General features: G+C 36.4%; 1 protein-coding gene across 2 annotated transcripts in view; it reads left to right on the plus strand.

Moving 5' to 3' along the window:
* Positions 1–1,630: 1,630 nt before the first annotated feature.
* Positions 1,631–15,526, plus strand: part of MYOM3 (myomesin 3) — a 57,757-nt gene continuing 43,861 nt past the window's right edge. Inside the window, exon 1 of one of the 2 annotated variants that reach the window (XM_072419303.1) lies at positions 1,631–2,058. The gene's annotated coding sequence lies outside the window, so the exon portion shown is untranslated. Of the gene's footprint in view, positions 2,059–13,375; positions 13,559–15,526 lie in introns of those variants that run through there. The other variant, XM_072419294.1, reaches the window with a different exon arrangement.

Below are 15,526 nucleotides of genomic sequence, written 5' to 3' on the forward strand. Positions count from 1 at the left end.
CTTCCAGGTAATAATTATGCTGATCTTTTATTTAACAAGAGGCCAAGTAAGAAATGCATGTGCACTGTACCTGCATGTGCACCTGTATAACAAAAGAGGTGTACTCATTTGCACATCCTGTTTAACCAATTCTATTATGCTGAATATTTAGCCTTTTCCTAATGCATAATGTAATCTGACAAAAGCATAAAGGTTTTATAAACCCCCTTCTATTCAAGAGGCAGCTTGGAATGTCTTACGCATCGTAAGCAAATACTCCGTGAAGTAGTTGGCCTTATTACAGCTTGCATATTGCATACAGTGTACTCATTCCAAGCTTGCTGAAAGCCAGTAAGTAATAGCAGAGCTCAGAACAGCACATGCAACTGTGACAATAATTTTGACACTTTGGGGCTCCATATAGGGAAACAGAGAAACAAAGGCAGCAGCCAATCAAGACTCTCCTTTCACCACATACATAGCTTCATTGTTTCCAGGCCTTAAAATTACAGAGCATGCTGATTTGCTACAAGTGGGAAAAGGGGGCTACAACATCCAGATCACCAAAATGGCGGTAAAGCTTTAGAGCTGTGCTCCTAGGTGGTGGTGTATTCTTCATTGGATAAATTCCTTTACCTACACCCAATGTACAGTGCTGCACTGTTTGAAATAATACACACAGAAGCTACTTGACAAACTGTAAAGAGAATAAGCATAAATTCTTATGCAAACTGGATTAGGGGACTGGCTGCATTTAGGTAATTTGATTATTTCAGTGTGGAACATTGGGAGAGAGATTGCTGCTGTACTCTATGCCCTTTTCCCAAATGGCAGACCTGCACTTCTGTTAATTTAAATATGAGAATGAATACACCATGTAGATTTTTTTGTGTCATGTCATGTCATGTGTCAACAGACAGTTCTATATACAAGAAGCGATTGTTCACTCTGGTTCACAAATCTGCTTCCCCTAAACTTGATGTACCAATTTTTATACTTAAGGGTATTTGTTATACATTGTTATCTTTTTTAGTATTATTATTTTCTCTTCCTATATTGAATTGTGTGCTATATTCTTCTGCTCTTTCTACTGTAACAGATTTTAAGAGCACGCAGAGGGTCCTCTGTGTGTACAGCCTTTAGGCCAGATACAGCCTAGCCGGTGGTTTATTCTGACTAGGTGTAGCTGGAGAACTAGGTAGGGAATAAAAAGGTAATAGAAATGTAAAATGAAAAAAAGAAATAATGAGCACATTGGAAACAGTTGCATTTTGAGTTTCTTTAACCATTTTAGTTTTGTTTTTGTTTTTAAACCATGCAGCATCTGATATGCTTGTTGTTTGGGGTTCAGTAATAGGTAAAGCTGATTGTGCTGTGCAGTCTTTTGCCCTTTTATGCTACTATGGCTTATGCTGTCTGGCCATTTTCAACTGTACTTGTTTTTATATACCCTGTTTCCCCGATGATAAGACACTGTCTTATTTTTTTTGAAGGCCAAAATATGCTCTAGGGCTTATTTTCAGGGGGATGCCTTATTTACCCATGAAGAAGACTACAGTACACAGTTATTGTTCTGCGTGGGCGGAGTCACTTCAGTCCTGTCACTTCCTCTTCATGAAGAGGACGCACGGAGGAACCACACACGGAATCACCCACCGCACCACGCGATTCTGGTAAGTAATCGGTGGGTGGCTTATTTGCGGGGGGGGCTTATTTTTCATTTTTACCTAAAAAGGGGGGGCTGTCTTATTTGATGGTCCTGCCTTATCATCGGGGAAACACGGTAGTAATGAAGATGTTTTGCAGTGAACCAAAGAAACAGCTTGGATATGCTGCGAAATGTCTTCAACAGAATAAAACAAATCCAGTTGAATATAAGTACCTATTACTAGATATACAATGACCTAGATAAATGAGAACCTTTATAGACATAACTTTTGTTGTTTATTGTTCACAGATCATTCATTGGTCACATTGATAATCTGTCTCATTGCCATTTTTGCTGTTGTGCTGGGTACAGTGATGCTTTACCTCAGTTGTAAATATGTTCGAAGCCAAGCAAAAACTCCAACCTCTTTGGTATGTATATATGCAACTAAACTAAGGGAAACACTTCTGTATTTATTTATTTTTTAGTACATTTTTGTAAGACTGCACATTTATTGGCATCCAAATTAGGAACTGATGAAAAAAAATATTTTTCCATGTTTCTCGAGAGGTCCTACTGGTTCATTGATGAGCTTTTTCCACTCTTTATTTAGATCTGCTTGAAGTAGAACTAAACCCCACTATACTCACCTGTTTCCCTCTTGCTTTTAGCCATCTTCAGCCATCATGATTAACAGGGCCAGGTGTCATAACTCTCCTAGAAACGCAAGGACGATCATTTAGTCCTTGCAAGCGCAGGGGATACTCAACACTTTTGACAGTTCTCCGGTGCAATCAGGCTGGTAAGGATGATTATTGTAGAAGGGTCATTTGTACCTTTCTGCAATAATGTCCTGCCCGATCCAACATTTGTAAAAGTGGAACTTTCATTTTGCTTTAGGGCTAGTTCAGGCAATCAGTCAAGCTGCAGTGTGGTTAACACCTACCAAGCCCTCAACCACTGGGAGACAGTAAATACTAAAAACCACTGTAGAAGCAACTTTGCAACATTGCAGTGTGTTTTTTTCTGACAAATGTTTCTAAAACACTTTTCTAACACTTAAAAACTTTAAGACAGTTTTCAGGTATTTGCAAATCATTCTCATTCAAAACAATGGAAGTGGTTAAGCAGGCAACCGACCAAGAGATGCTGCATGTAGCATCATATTGCTGACTAAAAGCCAGACATAGCCAACAGTGGGCCCCTGTTCAGAACTGACTTGGGGGCCCCTTGTGGCTGAGGAGGGTATGGGTACCTCATGCTTTGCACCTACCTATATCCGCCCCTGACCGCATGCTAAGTGTCTGCAAGGAAAGGAGTTTTTATTGCTAATTCCATATCTTAACTGTTGGATAGAACAAAGCTATAAAGTATATGCATAGCTCAAGTGTTTGGTAAATTTTGGATAAAGTGGGAATTGGGGTAGACCAAGGGTGTAATTTTTGGACTCTACACCTCTACACCTCACTAAATTTATTGCTATTTGTCACAGAACTACTAAGGACATACGCCAGGCTTAGAACCTATGTCAGTTGTTTTGTTGTCATTGTAGACCATCTCTAATCCTGCTGTTGGCTATCGATCCAAAACAGCAAAAAATGGGAAATAACAAAATTTTCACTCATACTCAGATTAGGAATAGAAGAAAAATCTTCTAATGAGGACATGTTTTTTGGGAGAGTGGGGTAATCCCTCTTACTTTGTAGAGATCAGCTTTCTCTTTCATGACAAGAAATGGGAAATACACAACAACAGCTTAACTTGGTGGTCGCCAAGATTTTTGGACCTACGGACCACTATATGCACGGATTCCTGACCATGCATGCGCGGGGAGCCGTGTGTCACTCAAAAGGGAAGAAACTTCCCCCGGAGTGATGTGATAATGACAGAACCCCCTCTCCCGTCGCAGTTCTAAGGGTTGTGTCCAGAGAAAACCCGCCCACCACCCTGAGCCTACAATCTGTACGGGAGACATCTACAGCTATGGATGGTGTGCCCCCCAAGGGGTCTTTCTGACCTCTGGCTTAACTGACATAGCTTTTCACCCTTTCACTACTCCAAAACAGAACAATACGTTTTGAGTTTATATGTACTTTAACAACATAATATGTCCATTTAAATTAAGGTTAACAATTCAGAATCCAAAAGATTTTAATTGCTATCTGTGCCCCACTGGGGAGATTCACTTTTGAATTTGTCCTGGTAAAAGAACCTGGTAATAGTTGTATTATGCACTATTTCATATATTTACCCCATGGGGCAAACTAAGCTAAAACTAAGGCAAACTAAAACCATTTAAAATCAAAGAATCTTACAATTGCTTTTTTTCCTAGGTTTTCAATACTCTGTCATGTAGGTAAACAATGGTGACTTGCAATAATCAGTTCTCCCATTTCACCAGATTGCTGACACATATTGATGGCCTTATTGCAAATTCCTCTGCAGGCTAAAAATGTTCTTTGGGTAGGACACTGGTAGAACTGGTTGTTTTGCATTGTGAACAGATTAGGTATTCTATACAGATCTACAATGTTCTAGCTTCAAACATCTAAATACAAAAATAAACCTCAATGTTCATCTTTGCTGTTTGTTTCATTGTTATGCAGCATTGCAGAATATATTTGGTCTCTCTTGGCTATTTTTTGCTATCACAACCCTGATGGAGCTATAACATAAAATAGGAAAAATACTTCTTTGAGTTTTTAAAGGATATTGTGGTTTCATTTAACCACATATTCCAAAGACAATGGGCCTGATTTAATAAAGCTCTGAAAGGCAGGAGAGGATACACTTTATCATTCATCATTGAAGACGGCAAATAAAAAAAGAAACTGACTAATGTTTCTATCCCTCACCAAAAAATAATAGCTTTAGTTGCACTGTAGGCCAAAGGCATGTATCTTATGGGTTAGGTCCCCAATTATGATTATTAAAATATGAACAAAATTGACTTGGAATAATGAAAACCCTACATTTTTTTAAAAAATCTGACCATCTTGTGCTCAGAGAAAGCATCTCTAGTGCATTGGTAAATGTGCCACTCTCAAAACATATGTGTCTATATAACCGAGAAAAAATCATTTAAAAAATATGTGACAAATTATGATAAATGTGATCTTTTTCTTACCAATACAGGACTTCAAAAAAGTTACAGGGATCCAGTTAATGACTGCAAAGAAGGAAAAATGCAGTTCTTGTACTATGGGCTTTTCTCCATCGATGTTTCCATTGATGAATTATTTAAATCTTACTCAATGTCAGGATCAAAGTGGGAATGCTCAGCCAGTTGCTTATGCCAGTCAGTTTCAGACTTCTACTGCAAATAAAGACTCTTCATTGTTATCTCAGGCCTCCTCCAATTTGCTGAGTGTGACAGACTCATCAGTTCATTACGGAGGTTTGTTTGAGGCTACTAATGTGGAATACCAGAGCAATCATACCCCAAGTGTTTTAAACAAGACTTCTGATAATTCACAGTTGGAGTTCCAAGTAACAGATCATCTGCCACTCCTGGATGGGCTACAAAATAATGGTGACATTTTCACCCTAATATTTCCTCTCCTTAACCAGAACCCCAATAGTAATCTGGATAATATGCAACCACTAGAATTATTATTAGGTGTAGTAGTGAGTGATGATTCAGAATTTATAGGACATGGGGAATTTAAAGAAACACGTCAACCAATTCTACTGTCAGACGTTAACATTTCTGGACTACCAAATGACCAAATAGAAAATAATGCTTTGCAAAATAGTTTACCAGAGAATGCCAGTAGCTCCTATAGGTTGCATCACCCAGTGGAAGATTTACAACTATCATATACTAATAGAACTTTTTCAACAGAAAATGCCAGTAGCTCCTATAGGTTGCAGAACCAGGTTGACGATTTACAACAATCATTTACTAATGGAACTTTTATCTATGAACAACCATACAGGTTACAACATTAACTTAAAAATGTATTCATGTAAATAAACCAGTGTAGAGTTACAGTATGTAAGTCCTAAATAAGGACATCTTGTAGTAGTAATAAATATAATGGCTATAAAGAATAAAAAAGATGTTACTATATTTATAAAAAATTAGATTATAATACTACAAAATACTAAATATTACATTCATCCGTTACATAGAATAATTCAGGAAGGGATTCTCAAAGAATCATAGTGGATCTGATATATATCCAGGCACAATAGGATTTAATATTGAGGGGGCACAGCCAGCAAGAGAGTACATTTATTAAAAATAACCTCTCAATTGTTTAGGGAACACTGTATTGTGTGCATGTTGGGCCATTGGAAATTCCATCATGCTGCAATTCTTAGAAAAGCTGCAGCTTCACTAGTTCATTTGTGGGAAAAACATACTTATTGGGCATTACCCCGTGAATAAAGCACCTGTGTTGCACAGCACTACACCACAGACTAACACACTTGAAGAACTGTATCGGAAAAAAAAATACAGCGCAGGTCTATTTTTAGGTCTGGTATTATGCCTTCCTCACAATATTTGACTGCTTAATTAGCAGTATAGCACACATAACTGCATTGAGCTGCACAGGTTTGTATTACATTAAAAAAAATAAAAAAACTTTAAATGGGCTTTTTATAATTATTCAATCTATAGTTTGTAATGATGCATGTTGACAGTCATATTGAAAGGTTACATATTTAGGTTCTGCTGCTTTTGTGATCCTCTTATATCACTGAAATTCTACCATGCTAGGTCTGTGTGGCCTAGTCTGACTACATAACATTGGCAGTCTAGGCTTTGGGTCATAAAGGACTGTTAATATATCTTTATGGTAATATTTGGGTTCAAATAGTGAATTGTTTATAAAAGATACACAGAGACCTCATGTTTTCTTTTCATGTCTCTTCATTCTTTGTACTATATTTTATATTTCTCTATATTGCATTCCTGTATAGGTGTAAAGAAAAAAAAAAGACTTTTGTTGATATAAATAAATTATACATGTTTGTATTGTATCCATTATTTAAAATGTATTTTGTTATACAATAAAAAAAACTGTTTGTTACTATGGATTAGATCTTTTTTAAACGAGCTAATGTTTCCTATGAGGGACATAACACAATTGTTTTTTCAACCAGGGTTTAGTGGAACCCTAGGGCTCCTCCAGAGGTGATGATCTTTTTGGCTATCTGTAAGAGTAATAATTTTTCCATTGGGCAGCAATATAGGAAGAATTCTTCTACTGATCACCACACTAATATACTGTGAGCTGTGAATAAATTATTAATAGTAGGGATTCCCTGAAGACTTGAGGGTTATTTTAAAGGGTTCCTCGATAAAAAAAGGTCACAAAACACTGGTCTAAACCTAGTCAAACCCTTTCTCTGATCACTAAAATGTGCCTTCATTTTTTTATTCCTAAGAATAAAAGTCCCAAGAAATAGAAAGAATTAGTGTCATCAGTGAAAGAGGTTTTTACATTTCCCCTTCCTACTAAAAAAAAAGCTTTTTGGTGTTATCATTGTTTCTATTGCCACTACAGGAACAGCAAAAGGGAGGAAATTTGTGATTTTTCAATATACAATATAATTTTATGGTACAGTTTATAGAAGCCCCAACTAGAAATGATACTCTGCTGGACCTAGTTCTCTCTAACAATGCAGAGCTTATAACAACTGTGCAAAAAAAGAGAATCTGGGTAGCAGTGACCATAATATGATTTCATTTAATGTAAGCTGTAAACAGAAAGCAAAAACAGGAAAGATAAAAACATTTAATTTTAAGAGAGCAAATTTTCCATTATTAAGTGCGGCTCTCTGTGACTATTGTCCTGAAAGAACACAGAACAGAAATGGGAATGTTTCAAGTCTGTTCTACAAAAGCACACTGAAAAATATATTCCAATGGGTAATAAGTTTAGGAGGCTAAAATAAAACCTATGTGGCTCACAGCTGATGTTAAAAAAGCCATAAGGAACAAGAAAAGGGCATTCCAAAAATATAAAATTGATGATGATTTATTTTGTTATGACTAAAGGAAAAGATGTAAAAAGGAGATAAAATGTGCAAAACTTCAAAATGAAAGACAGATTGCAAAGGAAATTAAGGCAAACCCCCAAAAAATTTTGAAATATACTATTAGCAAAAAGATCAGATCTGAACATGTAGGCCAATGTGGTTCCTACCCTCAAAAAGGGAGCAAAGTCATTACCAGGTAACTACAGACTGGTTAGTTTAAGGATGTCGCTGGGTTGGTAACTGTGGATAAGGACAAGGCAGATTTACTAAACACTTTTTTTAGCTCTGTGTACACAAAGGAAAATGTCAGAGCTCAAGTCCAAATTCATAATAGCAATGTCACTACCTTAAATGAGTCACAATGTCTCAGAATTGATATGATTGAGAAACAGCTGAGAAAAAAAAGGTTTGACAAAGCACCAGGACCTGATTGATTACATCAACGTGTCCTCAAAGAGCTGAGCTCGGTTATTTCAAAGCCATTATTTCTAATTTTTAGAGACTCTTTAGTAACTTCCAAGGTACGGATGGATTGGCGTAAGGCCAATGTGGTTCCTATCCTCAAAAAGGGAGCAAAGTCATTACCAGGTAACTACAGACTGGTTAGTTTAACGTCCATAGTTGCAAAGGTCCTAGAGAGTTTGATAAAGAACCACATAGAGGATTTTCTGCTAGAAAATAATATTATAAGTGATAGTCAGCATGGCTTCAAGAAAGACAGAAGTTGTCAAACTTCAGTTGTAAACAGGTAGACAGTGGAATAGCAGTTGATATAGTGTACTTGGACTTTGCTAAAGCATTTGACACTGTACCACACAGACAGGTAATATGCAAGTTAGGGTCGATAGGTTTAGGAAAGTCAATCTGTAAATGGATAGAGAACTGGCCTAAAGACCGCATCCAGAGAGTTGTACTTAATAATTCATACTCTTAATGGTCTAAGGTTATTAGTGGTGTACCCCAGGGTTCAATGTTGGGACCTTTACTGTGTACCATCTTTATAAATGATATAGAGTTTGGGATTAAAAGTACCATTTCTGTGTTTGCAGATGACACCAAACTATGTAATAGAATTATTTCCATACAGGATGTCTATAATCTACAAGCAGACCTGGATGTACTGTTTGATTGGGCAGCCAAGTGGCAAATGACATTTAATATAGATAAATGTAAAGTTATGCGCTTGGGAGCTAACAACATGCATGCTTCATACTGTCTAGGGGGAATACATTTGGGGAAGTCAGAAATGGAAAAGGATCTGGGGGTTCTGGTAGATCATAGACTTAACAGCATGCAACGCCAAGCTGCACAATCTAAAGCTAGTAAAGTACTTTCTTGTATTAAATGAGGAATAGACTGCAGAGATGAACATAATCCTGCCCCTGTACAAAGCATTGGTCAGACCACTTCTGGAATTTGCAGTCCAGTTTTGGGCACCAGTTCACAAAAAGGACATTGTGGAATTAGAGAGAGTGCATAGAAGGGCAACTAAATAATAAAAGGAATAGGGGAGCTCAGCTATGAGGAGAGATTAGCTGAACTGAATCTTTTCTTCCTTGAGAAGAGACGTGTAAGGGGGATATGATCACCCTGTATAAATATATAAACGGTCCATATAGAGAACTCTCTTCCCCATTATTCACTTTGAGATCATTACAAAGAACAAGAGGGCACACTTTGCGTCTGGAATTGGCTCTCTCAGGAAGTAGTTCAGCAACTACTATAGCTTGCTTTAGGATAAAGCTGGATGTTGTTCTAGAAGCACAAAATGTAACTGGGTATTAAGGCTTTAAAGTAAAAATAACAGTGACTGTTGATCCAGGGAACATCAAATTGCCTCATGGAATCAGGAAGGAATTTTTTTCCTGTGTTGAAGCAAATTGTACCAGGGTTTTTTTGCCTTTTTCTCTGGACCAACTATGTCTTATGGGGTTTTATATCTGGGATCGGTTTTTTTCCTTAGTGGTTGAACTTGATGGACTTATTCAACCTAACCTACTTTTCAACCTAACTTACTATGTAACTATGTAACTATTGACAAATATATGGCGTCTCTCTTTTTGCATGTCACTGGCACAGGAAATGAGGTGACATAATCTAAGTACTGTATGCTAGGAAAAAAAAACGAATGACACTCATTTAGAGCCTAAATATAATTTTATTTGTAGCATTTTTGGGGGAGAAGGGTCAAAGTGTCTGATATGCTGTAAATCAGGAACCTGGAGATTTACAATGAGCTTTGTAAATGGAGGAAAACAGGTTTAATGAAATGGTCCCTTCAATGCTCAGGGATCTCTCTAACCCTTTGAGCAAAGAGGGTTATGCTGCTTAATCACTAGTGAAACTTTTAAAAATTAGATGACCGCAATACAGAGTTGATAACAATATTTACATTTTTTAATATGCCCAAGAGTTTAACATAGGGTACTACCTGACCCTCAGCTACTATTCGTTAGAGAGATGCCTAATAAACACAATTCTAGCTACACCAAATTAAAATGCATGAATCAACACCCACAGCCTCCTTCTAACCTAAATAAAAACCTGACAAGGTTCTAACACTTCTCCACACTATTCAAAAAGAAAAAAAACATATATGCAGAAGATAGGCTTACGCTTAGTATTTTCAAATGCAGAGATGACAGATTGAAACACATTCTGACAAACCTCAGACTCAGACACTGATATCTTTATCATAACAAATGGAAAACCCATCTGTCTCTGGCTGGATAACTTGACTGATTACCTTCTCTAAAGGACAGTTGTTTATTGGTCTACTTAGAGTGAACCTGCAGGGGTTAATAAACTGACACACAACATCTTGCACTATGCTGGTATTCTCCGATAATCTCTTGCACCTGCTCCATTGCAATAATTCTGTGAAACTCTAGCATGTGCCTGATGTCTGTAGTCCGCCTAAGTGACATTCTTCCTTCTCTAATATGCCACTACTGTTTATGGTTTCTAAACAAATGTTTCACCAGACTCAGCTTTTTAATTTTGAATAGAGTAGTAAGCGTTTAGAACCTCTGTCTACTTTTTATTTGGTGGGGTCCCCATATGGTAACTTCTTCCACTGTTGTGGTTACCATTATTACTGTGACAGCAAGTCAAAATGTCAAAGTTGACATCAAGAAGAGGTGTTGAAAAATCTTGCAATGGGGGCAAATGTTCTTGTGATAACAGTATCAGAGGGGAATTCCCCTCACTTTGTAGATATCTATGATTATTTTTGATGCTTTGCTGGGCCTGGAAGTGAAGGGAATTCCCCTGAATAGAATACAGAACGGGTTTGAGTCCTTCTCTACTCTATTTACATCCCTGTAAATGTAATATATGGTAAAATAACAGTCAAAAACATTCCCTACATTCAATTCAGTCTATATATTGTATATAGAGATGTCACATTTTTTTGTTCAACCATATGTCTGTTACCCTATGCGGTATTTGGGGTTTTACCTTATTCCAAATTTTGAGTATTAGCTTGGAAGTTTGGGTTCAAAGCAGAAAAAAAGCATGTGCCCCCACCCCAATTTTGAAAGCTTTTAACTGGCTTGGGGCCTTCCTAGATCCTCTTCCTAACACCTCTTCTATCCATGAAAGGTTCTCCGGAATTTGGTTTGCCAAGGAGGGAATGGGCAAAAAGCATTTGCATTCCAACAAATTAAGAATTTGGGAATTCTAATCATCTCTAATGTCCACATAGGGTTATCCTGATCTGCAATGTTAAAAAGATGATTTTCTTTAGATAGGTTACGTATGATAAAATATTTAATTGGATTTACAATTGTTTGGAGTTCCTTCAAGGAAGAATGGTAAGCCAATGCATTAACACATGTCATAAGCATTGACAAGTTAATCCAATACACTAGTAGGAACAAGCCCTTAGGGATTTTTTTTGTAAAATATCCTTTCTTGGGTCTCTGGGTCTGAATAATATTTTTATTATTATTGATAATAACGTATCATCTTCCATGGAGCTGATATTACCTGTGGCCATTATGATAGGAACTCAAACAGAGGTGCTGGATGACGCAAAGCAGAAAAAACATCCAACTTTCCCTGCTGAGCAAGAATTGTGGTAGGGAGGTCGCACTGTTACAGTATTGTATAGAAGACATATAAGGAGCCAGGTGCTGGTCACATGCCCATTATGCTTCACTCATAACCCACATTATATTATATTGTATAAAAAAATGAAAAATTACACATCAGTATATCATAGGGTTTTAAACCACATTCCTATTCAAAGAAGCTTCTAAGTAATCCTGTGGACCACAGCCAAAATATGTTGTTACTTTCAAGCATCGCATTGAACACCAATGACAGTTCTTTTCCCTTCCGTTTTGCTGTGCTAGACTGCTGTTCTACTCTTCCCAAGCTGGATTCTTTATTTCCCCTTATACGCAAGATTCATGGAAGGATGTGAAAAACCTTTGCAGTATAGCAATGACCTATCATTTGAGCCTGTCAGGATTGAGGCAGATGATTAGTTACTTACTATTACCTAGGATGTGATATGACATGCAGGATGTAAGTGAGGTTTTAACCACAAAGATCTAAACAACAAGACTCTGAGCTCCATTTTAACCTGTAATAGCCAAAGTACACTTTACTTACCATCTTGGTGGTATCCCTTTAGCATGTGATAAAAGCAATTCAATTCTTCATGGTTGGGGGTATTTATAAAGGAAATAAAGAATATATATCAAGTCAGTAGGGGTTCAGAAGTAAGCCCATATTGCTAAAATCACATTCTGAAAGTTGTAATGCTATCTTTAGAATGTTCGGATTCAATTAAAATGTTATGCAGCATGGAGAGGATTGGTAGAATATTCAAAACATTTTTTCTTTAAACACAGACATGGCTAAGGAAAGGACAGGGGAGTACAAGCAGAAAAGCAGAATCTGAATTTGGGATTTAAGCCCATCTTGAAGTTTACAGACTCAGCTTTGATACCTTCGGTTAGTCTGCTATCCAATTAATGTTTGTTAGCTAACAGAGGCAAGCCTAGGGCTGTGTACATACGAGATGATACATCTTTTGTGATTGTTTATATTAACAAATGAAGAAAAAAGCACTGTAAACAAAGCACCGTTTTGTTCTTTAAAGTGGGGATGGGGGGAAGATGAGCAAGAGGCACCATCCTTAGCTTCTTCTTCCTAGGAAAGCAAAGTGTTCATCCCTGTTCAGTCATCCACTGAACTACCAGGACAGATCCCTTCTCCACTCAAATGTTATTCTCTTTGTCACACCTCAGGAGACCTCTTAAAAGTCAGCGCCGATCCATGATGGTAGAATATTACAAATGTCTCTCAAATAAAAATGCAACATGGACAGTTAAAATTAATAATAAGAAATAAAAAAGATATAAAAAATAAGAAATACAAAAAATTTGCATAATTCCAGGGTAATAGATTTTCAGCTACACAGGCCCATGGCTATACTTGATTGTGCTATCATTAAATGAACATCTCAATCCATGAAATAAATGCTGAACCTGGATGATGGCTAATGAAGTTGGACAAATATCTACAAAGAGAAATATTTTGATAAGTCACCAAGTCTTTAACTTCAATTCACTTCAAGCCATTTCTCCTATTTTTAAATGTCAATGTAGAGGATTTAATCCACTGTTGATCAAACCCCTCCCAATGGCCTTTCTGAAATCCATCTTAATCCCTGGTATATTTATATACCCATAGTGTATTCTCTCATCCCGTTATAAAATAGAAGATGGAGTGTACGCGAAAACTTTTGTTGAAATGAACCCAGAGATTGTTTGGGATCACAGTTTACAAGTCTCGTCCTTTAATAGTGAAGCTATTTTTGTAGGGTTTAGAATCAGCTTCTTTTTCTGAGAGCTGTTGAGAGCTGTTAGTATTGGGGGAGAGGAACATTGGTGTTATCTCTTGATCTAAACAGGCACTGGAAAATTTGTAAGTACAACTGTTTTTCCTGTTATCATGTCAGATTTATGTTAATTGTAATCATTTTTTTTTTTATTTTATTTTTTTAAGTATGTGGACACGTGTAAAATTTAAATATATAATAAATATTATTATTTAAACACAGTCATGTATTGTTATACATTTATTGTATATTCTACTGGAATGTGCTACTAATAGAAGTAATAATAACATAGAGGGCAAGGAAAATAATGTGGGATGCTTAACAAGACAGTATGTGGATACCTAATATCTGCATGCACAACATATTAACAGATAATACATACATTTTTGCTCAAAAATTCAAAGCTAATATTTGAGTTTTATAGGTTTACCATGGACAATTTATCCATTTACTATTATCTGTTTTGTTTGTATGATTAATGGTTTAAAAATAATATTACCTATGTGGTTGATGATGGTTTTAATTATTCCTCATTTATTTTACTATTTCTCTTTCCAGTTCAGGGGTTTGAAAACTAGAGATATGCGGGTAGTATTTATCAGACAATAAGATACACTTTAGTAAAAGGAAGATTGCAAGACAGACTTTTGAAATAACTATACCAATGGCATTGTGCAAAGGACATTAAATCAAAGCAATTAATCACTAAACTAGATTGTGCAGGTTTAAACTGGGCCACAAGGAAACAAGAAAAAAAACTTTGGTGGGCTCAAAAACTAGTTTTTCATGTCCATTGGTGGGCCCCAGGTACCTGCTGCCTTAGCAAAAAAAGAATGTATTATTGTAATTGTAATGTGTATGTGACAATTTGGAATACAAAATACAGCAGTTTCTCGAAATGCGTGAATTTAAAGGAGAAAAAGGTTTTATGAGCATGCATAAAATGTTCTCTTGAAAATTTCCCTGAACTTAATAGGTACTTAATAACAGAAGGGCTTGCATATAATGGTGTTTGTTTCTTGCTGGTCACAAACAGTGCATTTATAAGAATTTGAAAGTCACTATAAGAATTGTGCATTGGATTGTATGGCTCAGTGTTACAGGTTTCACTTTTGCCATTTATGTATTGCATTGAGTTTTTAAAAGTAGAGCACATTCTGTTTTGCTTCATTTGCACTTTTGGGTCTATAGTATCCATTGGTATGTTTGTATGCTTTTTTGTGAACAGTGATGTAGACTAAACTGATTTTGCTCCTTCACATGTTGAGTCTATAAAACAGGAACATCCCCTAATAGGGGACAGACTGAGTTAAAACAGTAGTTTTATCCCCTCCCACAAACCTAAACTAAAAATAAAACATTTGGTTTGAACTAAGATATACTTTTATATATATATATATATTGGTGGGGATTTATTTAGTGTAACTTTTTTGCTTTGTTTGTTTTGGCTGTGATGGCTTTAATTGCTAATCTTTCTTGTTCTAGCTGTCCTAAAAATATTATCTATAAAAATATATTGTACGATATTGAGGACAATGGGGTGTTGTTGCCAGAAGAACAAGTTCATGATAGTTGAGGAGTGTCCTAACTCCTTAGGAGCTTACTACACCCTTAATCACTAATCAAAATATAATTTCCTTTTCTGTACTGATTCCAATGCATTGCATTTAAATAATAATTTATTTTGTTTCTTTTTACCAAAATTCCAAGATTTCTGCTGACATTTAGGCAAACTAAGTCTCTTTCTTTCAATAACACAATGCTTTAAAATCAAGAAAACAGTGGACAGGACTAGGTATACCCAGGTATTACCTAGGTGTAACCAACTTTAGGCTTTTGAATCATCTGTGACAATTTCAATTGCCGTAAAGGTTTTTTTTTATATTAGGAAGAAGGGAGGGTCACAGTTCTGCGTTAATGCAATCAGTCAAGGATCGAATCCTAATATAAAATTAGATATATACTGAGATCCAGGGTACCCAAAAAAGAAAATAAGGATATTGTGTCACGCAGACTGGGCAGTAAATATTGCTGTAAAAGACTAAAATGCAAGT

This window comes from Pyxicephalus adspersus, chromosome 1 (assembly GCF_032062135.1).
Source record: "Pyxicephalus adspersus chromosome 1, UCB_Pads_2.0, whole genome shotgun sequence".
Classification (NCBI taxonomy): Eukaryota; Metazoa; Chordata; class Amphibia; order Anura; family Pyxicephalidae; genus Pyxicephalus; species Pyxicephalus adspersus.